The following is a 12,659-nucleotide window of genomic DNA, read 5'->3' as shown; positions in this document are numbered from 1 at the left end:
CACTCTCTGCACCCAGAGCCCACTCTATTTTGAAGCCTATTGAGCCTCTAGCTCTAATCAGGTGATTCAAAAAGTGCCCCCTTCCTCCCACCCCCACCATAGGAATCCATGCGTCTGGTGTCCTGAAAGGGGCCGGGCGCATGGATGGCGGGGAGCACCCTTGCGCCCACAGTGCACTGGCTGCCACTATTCTATAAGTTGAAACATTCTCCTTTATCATTGATACAAATGTAAATAACTTGGCCAGAATATATGGCATAGACACCCCAACAGCAGCAATGTGTCCCCTCCATGTCCTCCTTCTGTGTCCCCTCCATGTCCTCCTCTTGTGGGCTCTTCTCTGTCCAGGCACAGGTATGTAAGAACATTATAAAGAGGTGATAATACATTATTATTATCAGACAAAGTACATATCATAGATACCCCGACCACAGCAATGTGTCCCCTCCATGTCCTCCTCCTGTTGATTCATTATACATAGGTGCTGATAGAGTATTGTTATCTATTTTTATTTTTACATCCTCCTACAGTTAGAACACGCTGAGGGAACACAGTTAACCCCTTGATCCCCACCCCCCCTAGTGTTAACCCCTTCCCTGCCAGTGACATTTTTTACATTGATTAATACATTTTTATAGCACTAATCAATGTAATAATGTCACTTGGTCCCAAAAAAGTGTAATTTGGGGTCAGATTTGTCTGTCGCAATGTTGCAGTCCCATCAAAAACAATATTCAATACGTTTTGTGTCAATATATTACGCCTATTGTAATTTTTGTAACCAAAAATATGTAGAAGAATATATAATCGGGCTAAACTGATGTATATATTTGGCGTTTTATATTTTTTTGGATATGTGTTATAGCAAAAAGTACAAAAAAGTGTTTTTTTTTCAAAATTGTTGCTCTTTGTTTGTTTATAGCGCTAAAAATAAAAACCGCAGAGGTGATCAAATACCACTGTAGCGGCCATAACCCGTTGCAGGGCGGCCTTGACTTGATGGGCTTACCAGTTACCTTCTCCTGGCCTGCTCTTCCACTTCTTGGGGTTCCCAGGGTTGATACCCAACGACTTGTACACTGACAAAGTTGAAGTCCTTTTTACATGGGTTTATTTTGCAGTAGAACTTTCAAATCACACAGTCTCTTAGGGAACAGAGGGCACGGGGTGAAGATCTCAGGCACCTTAAACTGCAGGTCTAGAAAAGTCTCTAATTCCACCCAGAGAGTAGCCACTCGCAGCTGGGTACTTCAAGGCTGAACAGATCTCTAGCCAGAGATCATGGCAGTCAGCACGTTGACTCAAACTTGAACAATCAACTGAGGGTGAACAGGAACCTTTTTCCTCCGTACCTCAATGGTACTGGAAAAGTGTGGATTCGTCAATGTCCTTCCCAACTCAGTAACCAGGCACTTCTCAGGATGTCACTTGCCGGCCCTCCTCCGAAGAGTCCTCCCCGGTCACTTCCACGAGCTGTGGTGTCCCTCCAAGCCGAGAGCACACCCGGACACCTTGAATCCTCCCTCAGTTACTGCGCCTCGGACCAGCAGGTTCTGAGACTCGGGAACAGATGGATCCCTACCCCAGAACAGGCGGGTCTATCAGGGACCACTGACAGAACATGTTGCGGGATGTCCAACACTCCGTGACCGGGTCCCCTCACGGGCTACCCTGGTCCTGGAACCAGAACAGACCACACGGGTCTCACAAACAACTCCGGAACCCTGAACGAGTGACCCAAACCCCCTTAAGTACCCCCTTCCCAGACTCCTCAGCGGGTCCCGGCACTCCTACTGATTGGCTCAGAGAAGTCCGATACCTAAACATCCAACCAGACTTGGTTCTGGCCCGTCATGTGCCCCTCACCGTTCACATGACCAGGCAGAACTTCCAAACACAGCCTGACCAGACTGGTCTTAAGGCCTACCTACACAATTAACCCTCAGAACCTTTATTGTTCTGAGGCAAAAAACTAAATTTACAGGTGTGTGACATTTGATCCCAAATGTCATCCGCTACACCACCAAAAGAAATCTCTATTTGTGGGAAAAAAGGACATAGGGTTTGTTTGGGTACAATGTCACATGACCGCGCAATTGTCAGTTAAAGTTATGCAGTGCCGCCATCAGGGGGGTACATCCCATACACTTGAAAGGGGCCCCAGCATCTGGATGTGCCCGTCTGACTGGCAGGGATATGGGAAGGCAGGGTCGGGTGCAGAGGAGCTCCTGTATGGGTGCGAGTCAAAAGGATGCTGCTCTCTCATGAGCTGACATTTGGCTCTTTGCTGCCAACTCTGGCCATTTCCTGCATGTGCACCCCTCTGCAAATGGAAACAAGATCTGGGACTAGGATCAGGGGAGGGGGTCTGTATACATGCCTGTGTGTACATGTCTTTGCGTGTGTAGTGCATGCCGGTGTGTGTGTGTGTGTGTATATATATGACATGAGTGGTGCTAGGAGCATACAGGTGTGAGGGGGGGCTGAGAGCGTACAGGTGTGAGGGGGGCCTGAGAGCGTACAGGTGTGAGGGGGGCTGAGAGCGTACAGGTGTGAGGGGGGGCTGAGAGCATACAGGTGTGAGGGGGGGGGCTGAGAGCGTACAGGTGTGAGGGGGGGCTGAGAGCATACAGGTGTGAGGGGGCTGAGAGCATACAGGTGTGAGGGGGGGCTGAGAGCGTACAGGTGTGAGGGGGGCCTGAGAGCGTACAGGTGTGAGGGGGGCTGAGAGCGTACAGGTGTGAGGGGGGGCTGAGAGCATACAGGTGTGAGGGGGGGGCTGAGAGCGTACAGGTGTGAGGGGGGCTGAGAGCGTACAGGTGTGAGGGGGCTTCAGTGTCTACCGCATTATCATTGCCACACTTCATAAAGACATGTAGGAAGGCGGGGCGTAGGCCCGCATGAATTTGTAGGAGGGGCCTCGCTGATATAAGCCAGCCCCTGGTCCTCCCTGGCTGTCGGCTTTCCTTTCGTGTTGTGGGGAGTTTCCTTGGTGTTAGGGGCATTTCATGAGTATCGGACACTCGTACGTGTCATTTCCGGCACGATTGCCGACGTCCTTTCCAGTATCACATCGAGGAGACGTACGGCTGCTGAGGTGTTTCCAATTTACCCTGCTTTTCGTGCAGGCTCGGGTATCGATGGGGGGGTTTCACTGCCAGTGGGGGGGGGTGCCCATTTCTGTTCTGGGTCTTGTATTTTGTCCTAGGGGAGGGGGGTGACACTGTTCCCGGGTCTGTCGAGTGGTATGGCTCTCCAGATAGTGCTGCCACCCTGGCCTGATAGTATCGCGTGCCCTGTGTTTATAATGCATGTTTTGGAAGGAAAGAATCAATCACTGTTATCAGGGTCGGATCAAACGCCTGGCGGCTTGCTCAATGTTTTCATAAAACGGTTCTCTGCTCATTTATTTTTAATGTTTAGTTCCTACAAGTTTGTTTCCCACCTAATACATGTCAAGCAAGTCTCGTACTGTTATTTTCAAACATTCCCATGCGGTGATCTGTGTGGCTGGTGTAGAGATGGACAAACTTCCGATGGGATGTTACGCAAACACAAACCGCGAACGCGGCCAAAAGTTTGCAAACCGCAAAGTTCACGGCGGGCCCCATTGACTTTAATGGCAGGCAAACCTTAAAAACCTACAGGTCATATTTTCAGCCACAAAATAATTACTAGCTGTGCACACATAGTCCCACCACATGGCCACTGACATAACACATGTATGAAGTGAATCTGGGATCGACAACTACAAGCATTCTTTTTTTTATCTGTGAAATTTTGACAATTCAGGACTCGGGAGCGCATGAAGGCAATGGAGGAGAGGGAAGGTCAGGGTAGGCTATGAAGAGGGTGCAGGAGATGATCACCAGCACCGTGATAGAGAGCACTGACACCAGCACCGAGATAGAGAGCACTGACAACAGCAACTCGCTGCTGGGCCCCAAAAATAGGACACCGCTCAACCTCTTCAAACAGGAGGGTACGGGCATATAGTACAGTCTGCTTTTTTGTACAAGGAAGTGAGCCAAAGGTAGAAAAAAGGTCAGTGTGCTCGATTAAATGAATAGTTTATAGAGTTATGCATATACATGGTCTACTGATCACATGTGTTGAATTCCTCCGAGATCCATGCCTCATTCATTTTTATAAATGTCAGGTAGTCAACACTGTCATGAGCTAGGCGAGTGCGCTTATTGGTCACGATCCCCCCTGCTGCGCTGAACATCCTTTTGGACAGGACACTGGACAAGGGGCAAGCCAACAGTTCCATTGCAAATTGGGCAAGCTCTGGCCATAGGTCAAGCCTGCCCACCCAGTAGTCCAGGGGTTCATCACTCCTCAGAGCATCCACATCGGTCGTTAACCCGATGTAGTCGGACACCTGACGGTCTAGGCGTTCCCTGATGCTGGATCCGGATGACACCTGTCGATGGGTCGGCTGAAAGAATGACCTCATATCAGAAGTCACCAACACACCTTCAAACCGGCCTCTTCTTGCAGGCGCTGTTGGATTGGTACCCGCAACTCCTTCTCTGGGAGTGGAAATTGCTCCTCTGCCAGCGCACGCAAAAGCAGAATGCAGCAGTTGTCGAAGTAAGGTCTGTGCTCCATTCTGACAGCCCTCTGTGACGGTGGTAACATTTCCACCATTTTGTGTTTGTACCGTGGGTCTAAGTACATTGCCACCCAGTACTGGTCCTTGACCCTTATGCTTTTTATACGGGGGTCCCTGTTAAAACACTGGAGCATGAAGGCCCCCCATTTGCACTAAACTGGAAGCGGTGTGGTGGATTGGCTCCTGCTCATCATCCAGGATAATGTCATCCTCCTCATTCTCCTCTCCCCATCCACGCACAACAACAGGGATCCCAGAAAGTATGCTCTTCTTGCTCCTCCTCATCCGCCCTGGCACCATCCTCCTCTGACTCCTCTTCAGACTCCTGTTGTTGACTTGTCTCAGATAGAGTAGCCCCCCCTGGGAATTCATCCAGCATTGCGACTTCCTCATCTTCCCGCTCCTGCTCCTCCACAGCCTGATCAATTACACGACGCAATGCACGCTCCATAAAGAAGGCATAATGTACCATGTCACTGATGGCGCCATAGCTGTGACTGACCAGTTTGGTCATCTCATAAAATGGATGCAGAAGTCTGCATGCATCACACATGAGCAGCCACTGACGTGGTGAAAAACCCCCAGCTCCCCAGAACCTGTTCTGTCACAGAGTTCGTACAGGTAGTCGTTAACTGCACGTTTCTGCTGGAGCAGCCTATCAAGCATATAGAAGGTTGAGTTCCATTGCGTTGGGCAATCGCAAATAAGACGTCTGACCGGCAGATTGTGTCGCCGCTGAATGTCAGCAAGGCGAGCCATGGCCGTGTAAGATCTTCTGAAATGGGCCGAGATTTTCCTTGCCTGCCGCAAGATTTCCTGGACCCCAGGGTATTTGGCAACAAATCGCTGCACGACCAAGTTTAAGACGTGTGCCATGCATGGCACATGTGTAATTTTGCCCTGTCTCAATGCGCTAAGCAGATTGGCACCGTTGTCACACACCACTTTACCAACTGTCAAATTGAGCGGTGTTAGCCACTGATCTGCCTGTGAACGCAAAGCTGAAAAGAGTGCAGGGCCAGTGTGGCTCTTGGCTTCCAGGCACAACAGACGCAGCACGGCATGGCAACATCTCACCTGGCATGTCGAATAGGTTCTGGGGAGCTTTGGCGGCGCAGCGGAAGAGACACTAGCAGCGGAAAAGGATGAGTCAGCCGAGGAGGAGAGGGAGGAGGAGGAGGAGAAGAAGAGGCAGGTTTGCATGCAATCCGTGGCGGTAAAATCAAATCTACACAGGTGCCACGGGTTACATGCTTGACGGCCATCAGAAGGTTCACCCAGTGGGCAGTAAAAGTGATATACTTTCCCTGCCCGTGTTTGCTAGACCACGTGTCTGTGGTCAGATGTATCTTGGCACGGATACTGTGTGCCAGAGATACATTCACTTGCCGCTGAACATGGCCATATAGCTCTGGGATGCCCTTCTGTGAGAAATACTTCCTTCCTGGGACCTTCCATTGTGGTGTTCCAATGGCCACAAATTTTCGAAAGGCCTCCGAGTCCACCAGTTTATATGGCAGTAGTTGGCGGGCTATGAGTTCTGACAAGCCAGCCGTCAACCGTTGGGCAAGAGGGTTATCCGGCATCATCATTTTTTTTACGCTCGAACATTTGGCCCACGGAAGCCTGCCTTTTTCCAGAAAAACGTGAGGATGGCATGATGGAAGGTGGAGTGGAGGACAATCATGAGGAGAGAGGAGAAGGAGAAGTAGAAGACGAGGCTGGACGGTGAGAGCCTGGAATGTGGCTTTGTGTGTTCCGTTGCTCCCACTGGGCTCGGTGATGGCAGCTCATGTGCCTTCTTAAGGCGGTCGTCCCTAGGTGAGTGTTGGGCTTACCGCAACTTATGCGTTGACTGGAAAGATTGCAGATTGCAACACTATTGTCAGCAGAGGACACGTTAAAAAAAGCCGACACTGCTGAGCCATGTGCCGGTGTCCTGGGAGCACCAGATGTGACCGTACATGGTTGATGCCTCACTCCTGATACATTTGCATTCTGCTTTGTCCCTCCTGTGCAATGTGCTTCTCCTCCCTATCTGCTGGTCCATATCTCCCTCTGAACTCCCCTCCTCTTCCTCTCTTGTGGGCACCCACGTGACATCACTAGACACGTCATCATCGATGTCACCTTCCCCACCGCTATAATTAGAGATCTCGGAGTAGGCAGCAACACCGGGGACCAACCTCCTCCTTGGGCTGATCTGGGTACTGTCGTCAGACTGCTGAGTGGCGGTTGTTGCTACTTCTTCCTGATCCAATGCCAAGAGTGGCTGCGCATCAGAAATGTCTTGATATGGATCGGAAAATAATTCCTGTGACTCAAGCGGAAGGTACAGTATATGGTGGTGTTGGTGGTAGTGTCTTTGGGTGTGCACACAGCAGAGAGTGAAGAGGGTGCAGATTGAGAGGATGAGGAGGGTGCAGAAGAGTAAGTGCTCGTTCACACAGGGGCGACGCGACTTGCAGCGCGACTCACAGACGCGACCTGCACACGACTTCAGCGGCGACTTGCAAAATGACTTCTGTATGGAAGTCAATGCAAGTCGCCTGAAGTCGCCCCGAAAATACTACAGGAACCTTTTTCTAAGTCGGAGCGACTTGAGTCGCTCCTATTAGAACGGTTCCATAGTACAGAACGGATCGCGACTTGTCAGGCGGCTAAGTCGCCTGACAAGTCGCGGTAGTGTGAACGGGCACTAAGGCTGAGTGAGCCACTCAACCAAGTCTGGTACGTCCTTTGACGTAATCACACGCACCTTCTGCAGTTTGCCACTTTGGCTCAAGCCTGTTGCTCCTGCCCTACCCCTACCACCCCTGCGGAAGGGTCTGCCTCTTCCTCTGCCTGTCAATTTTTAAATGACCCTGTGACAAAAGTCTCTAGAGAAGTGCAGTATGTATGTGGAAGAAGGTATATAACACCCCGCTTCAATCTGTCGTTTTTGGGGGCCACTGGTCTATCACACCAGTTAATACTTTTTTTTATTGCGTTTGTCACTCTTTGTAGTATCGCTGCAGAACCGTTCAGCAGTCACAATGCTGCACAGTGGAAATGCACTATACTATGCTTTCTATATGTGCAAGTATTTTATACGTGTATTACACACCTATATACTGCACACCAAATAGTACACCTATACCAGTCCTTAAAAGGACCTTTGTGGACCTAGTAGCTAGTGATTTGCAGACTGTCCCTCAGTCCCTACAATGATAAAAGACAGCTGCAGAATTGGGCAGCAGACAGCAGCAGTGCACCAGCACCCTATATACTGTACACCTATACCAGTCCTTAAAGGGACCTTTGTGGACCTAATAGTAATAGCTAGTGATTAAACGGACTGTCCCTGCTCCACACAGCGTCCTGTCCCTACACTGACAAAAGACAGCTGCAGAATCAGTCAGCAGTGCACTCAGCAATCACCAGCACAGCAGTGCAGCGAACCCTATATACTGTACTACACCTATACCAGTCCTTAAAAGGACTTATGTGGACCTAATAGCTAGGGATTTGTGTCACTACAGTCTCTCCCTGCTCCACACAGCAACCTTTCCCTACACTGATATAAGACAGAATGTAAAATGGCTGCCAGATCAGGTCTATTTATAGGGGGAATGTCCAATTGTCCATGTGCTGAAATGCCTCAATTGGCTGTCCTGTACCCCATGATGGATGTGTCATCATGGGTCAAAGTTCTTTCACACTGTAAACGCATATGTCCACCGGGCGAACAGCGCTAAACGTCTGCCGGTTTGGCGAATCGCGAACATGCAAAATTCGCCGCGAACCGACCGCCGGGTGAACCGCAAAGCCATCTCTACTGGTGTGTCTGTCAAGGGCATTCATTTTATTTTGCAAACATGGATGGCGGCGGGTATGTTTCTGATGCCACAACTTACTTTGTCTGAGGTTGTTCAGCTGCAGTGTGGCTTGGAGTTTCCCTTTCTGTACGCAAGTTCAGCAAGAGCTGTGCATCTGTGCAGCCTCATCTGTGTGTTTATCACGGGTATTATACTCGGGGCTCGAGTCCTGAGGGAACGCGTGGGAACGGCGTCCCTGCATTTTTTTCACAGCGGGAAAAAAAAATGATGTAACGGAAACCTGCGTTACATCAGAGGGGGGTGGGGTCACCCATACGTCATTGGGGAAGCCCAGCTTCCCCATTCGCGTCAGAGGGGGCGGGGTCAGGTGACGGGTGGCCCCGCCCTCCGCATATAAGAAACGTCAGGCCGCCGGGATCCGCAGTGTCTCCTCCGTGGAGACAGAAGATGGATGGATTCGCTGCGCTGGATCAGATCAGCCATCGCTGGACCCCGGAGAGATGATCAACCATCGCTGGATAGCAAGAGTGGATTACCACCGCTGGAATCTTTTTTTGTTTTTTTTTTATTTTTAATAAAAGGACTTTTTCAAAAGTGTGTTTGTCTTATTTAACTATTTTGTACACTTTTTGTGAAATGGTAGGGGTACTTTTGTACCCCCTTACCATTTCAAACGGGGGGGCTGGGATCTGGGGGTCCCCTTGTTAAAGGGGGCTTCCAGATTCCGATAAGCCCCCCGCAGACCCCCACAACCACCGGCCAGGGTTGTGGGGACAAGGCCCTTGTCCCCATCAACATGGGAACATGGTGCTTTGGGGGGGACCCCAAAGCATCCTGCCAATGTTGAGGGCATGTGGCCTGGTACGGTTCAGGAGGGGGGGTGCTCTCTCGCCCCCCCCTCTTTTTTTGTGGCCTGCCAGGTTACGTGCTCGGATAAAGGGTCTGGTATGGATTTTTAGGGGGCCCCACGCCACTTTTTTTTTTAATTTGACGCGTGGTTCCCCTTAATATCCATACCAGACCTGAAGGGCCTGGTAATTGAATGTGGGGGAACCCCACCCTTTTATTTTTTTTCTTATCAATGACTTTCAATGTGTTCTCTGTATTACGGGAGCCGACAATTCATTATAGCCGCGAGTGATTTTAAAAGACTTTTTTTCCTGCAGAAATGATACTTTGTGCAGGGACAGTTCTAAGCACGGGAAACATGCGCCCCTTCACAGGCATACTATAGACACCCCCCAGGTATGAAATTTAAAAGAATATTACACTTTTATTGTTTCACTTTAATCATTATTAAAATCACTGCTCCCAAAAAAACGCCCATTTTTTAAACTTTTTTTTGCATTGATACATGTCCCCTGGAGCAGGACCCGGGTCCCCAAACACTTTTTAGGACAGTAACTTGCATATTAGCCTTTAAAATTAGCACTTTAGATTTTGAACGTTGGAGTCCCATAGACTTCAATAGGGTTCTAAAGTTCACATGAAGTATGCTATATAGAGTTTAGCAGCTCCGTCAAATCTTCTTTATACATTCGACAGACACCAAAAGCCTTCAAAGACAAATTCGACCGTAATTCATGTGGATTTTCGGACGAATGCAATTTTTGAACAAAAAACTAAATAAATAAAAACGAATTTCGGGAGTAACTAAATAAATGTATTTTTCGGACGAAAACAAAATTCCGAAACAAAATATTTCACTCTGCACATGACTATTTCTTATGACTATGTATCTAATCAAAACCACTATCCAGCTTATTAGTTGCCGATCCCTGACGACCTCTATTATTTGAGCCTGAAGTCCCATTTCTGTTAGCATTCGTCCCCAGCTGCCAACTCGCCTCGGGGACTTGCCAACTGACCCCAGACCCCCAACTTATTAACCGGTCAGTTTGGCCAACCTCCAGCCTAACCGGGATGACTCCATACCTGTGATGCGTCCTAACTTTCTCCATACCTCCACTTAACTGGGTAACTATTTAACTGCCATCAAGGAACCTCTGCCACCGCGGCACAAGTGTGACACCTTACATTTGTGCCAGCCGCCATACCTGCATCGCTCTCCTGATCCCATCCTCCAAGCCTAAAGCCCATAAGTCGACCCCGACCGGGTTCAGGTGGACGCCGTCCCCTCTAAGATAACTCCAGGTATCCACCTCAAGCTCCCAGTGCCTCACCACAACACCACCGTTCCTGGTCACAAATTTCCCTACTTCCTTATTCACCTTTATCTGAGTTTTATTTATTTTTTCCCATGACCGAGCCCCCCTCTAAGACATACGGGCCACTATATCCGACCACATAATAGTCATGTCCAGGAAGGAAGTCCACAACCTGAGGAAGGCCCATTGAATATCCTACATTATCATGCGCATTGGTCGAACAACCAGGTCATTTCTCCCCAACATGGAGGACTAGAACATCTGGAGGCCGGTCCAATCCAGCATAGCGTTCATTTCACTCTATGCCACATCATGCCCGGCACCCCAATCCAGCGAATCCTGCCTTCGTCCCTGGCCATTCTGAGCTGCCTGCCATCCGGCCGAACGTCTGCTCTCTTAGCACCCCAAAAAACATAGGAATGTCCACTGGAAATGAGACAGAGCATCCGCCACTTTATTCTCAGTTCCAGGAATATGCACTGCATAGACAAAACGCGTTCAGCCGTAAAAACAACTAAGCACCAAGTGCCTCAACAGCCTCACCACCGGTGGGGAGGAGGCCGAGATATTGTTGATGGCCACCACCACCCCCATGTTATCGCAATGGAACCTCACTTTCTTGTCCCTAAACCTGTCGCCCCACAATTCCACAGCCAGCACAACCAATTTTTTTTAAGAACCCCGCCTCCCTCCAGGATTCCGGCCACGGTTCCGCACTCCAGCTCCCTTTTCAATACGCCCCATATTCTGCCGAACCCGCTGCGCCTGTGAATGACTCATGTCACTGTTGTCACTAGTGATGGACGAACTTCCGACGGGACGTTTCGCGAACGCGAAACGCGAACGGACACAAACGTTCGCGAAAACGACCGTTCGCCGCGGGCTCCATTGACTTCAATGGGAGGCGAATTTCGCAAACCTTTAGGTCGAATTTGCGGCCACGGGGTAATTATTAGGGGGTAGCACGTAGTCCCACCACCTGGACAATAGCATAATACATGTATGAGGTGAATTTGGGATCGATAACTACAAGCATTTTTTTTTTATTTGGGAAATTGTTCTGACAATTCAGGACTATGGAGCTAATGAAGGCAATGGAGGAGAGGGAAGGTCAGGGACCAGGGTAGGCAAACAAGAGGGTGCAGGAGATACAGAGCACTGACAGCAGCACCGTAATACAGAGCACTGACATCAGCACCGTGACATACAGCGCTGACAGCAGCTCCGTGACATACAGCGCTGACAGCAGCTCCGTGACATACAGCGCTGACAGCAGCTCCGTGACATACAGCGCTGACAGCAGCTCCGTGACATACAGCGCTGACAGCAGCTCCGTGACATACAGCGCTGACAGCAGCACCGTGACATACAGCGCTGACAGCAGCTCCGTGACATACAGCGCTGACAGCAGCTCCGTGACATACAGCGCTGACAGCAGCTCCGTGACATACAGCACTGACAGCAGCTCCGTGACATACAGCGCTGACAGCAGCTCCGTGACATACAGCGCTGACAGCAGCACCGTGACATACAGCGCTGACAGCAGCTCCGTGACATACAGCGCTGACAGCAGCTCCGTGACATACAGCGCTGACAGCAGCTCCGTGACATACAGCGCTGACAGCAGCTCCGTGACATACAGCGCTGACAGCAGCTCCGTGACATACAGCGCTGACAGCAGCTCCGTGACATACAGCGCTGACAGCAGCTCCGTGACATACAGCGCTGACAGCAGCTCCGTGACATACAGCGCTGACAGCAGCTCCGTGACATACAGCGCTGACAGCAGCTCCGTGACATACAGCGCTGACAGCAGCTCCGTGACATACAGCGCTGACAGCAGCTCCGTGACATACAGCGCTGACAGCAGCTCCGTGACATACAGCGCTGACAGCAGCTCCGTGACATACAGCGCTGACAGCAGCACCGTAAGCAGCCCCAGGAGGAAGTCAGCACAGCACAGGGATGGTGTGATCCCCTCATAATAAGAACCCCCAGGAGGAAGTCAGCACAGCACAGGGATGGTGGGAGCCCCTCATAATAAGAACACCCAGG

General features: G+C 50.2%; 1 protein-coding gene across 1 annotated transcript in view; it reads left to right on the top strand.

Moving 5' to 3' along the window:
• The first annotated feature begins 285 nt into the window (after positions 1-285).
• Positions 286-12,659, top strand: part of LOC143981567 (uncharacterized) — a 56,244-nt gene continuing 43,870 nt past the window's right edge. The window contains exon 1 of the mRNA XM_077479530.1: positions 286-354. The gene's annotated coding sequence lies outside the window, so the exon portion shown is untranslated. The remainder of the gene's footprint in view (positions 355-12,659) is intronic.

This window comes from Lithobates pipiens, unplaced genomic scaffold, assembly GCF_037356315.1.
Source record: "Lithobates pipiens isolate NorthernLeopardFrog02 unplaced genomic scaffold, aLitPip1_a1.2 Scaffold_16, whole genome shotgun sequence".
NCBI classification, from domain to species: Eukaryota; Metazoa; Chordata; class Amphibia; order Anura; family Ranidae; genus Lithobates; species Lithobates pipiens.
The sequence above is the reverse complement of the archived record's forward strand: the minus strand, read 5'-3'. Positions and strand labels throughout refer to the sequence as shown.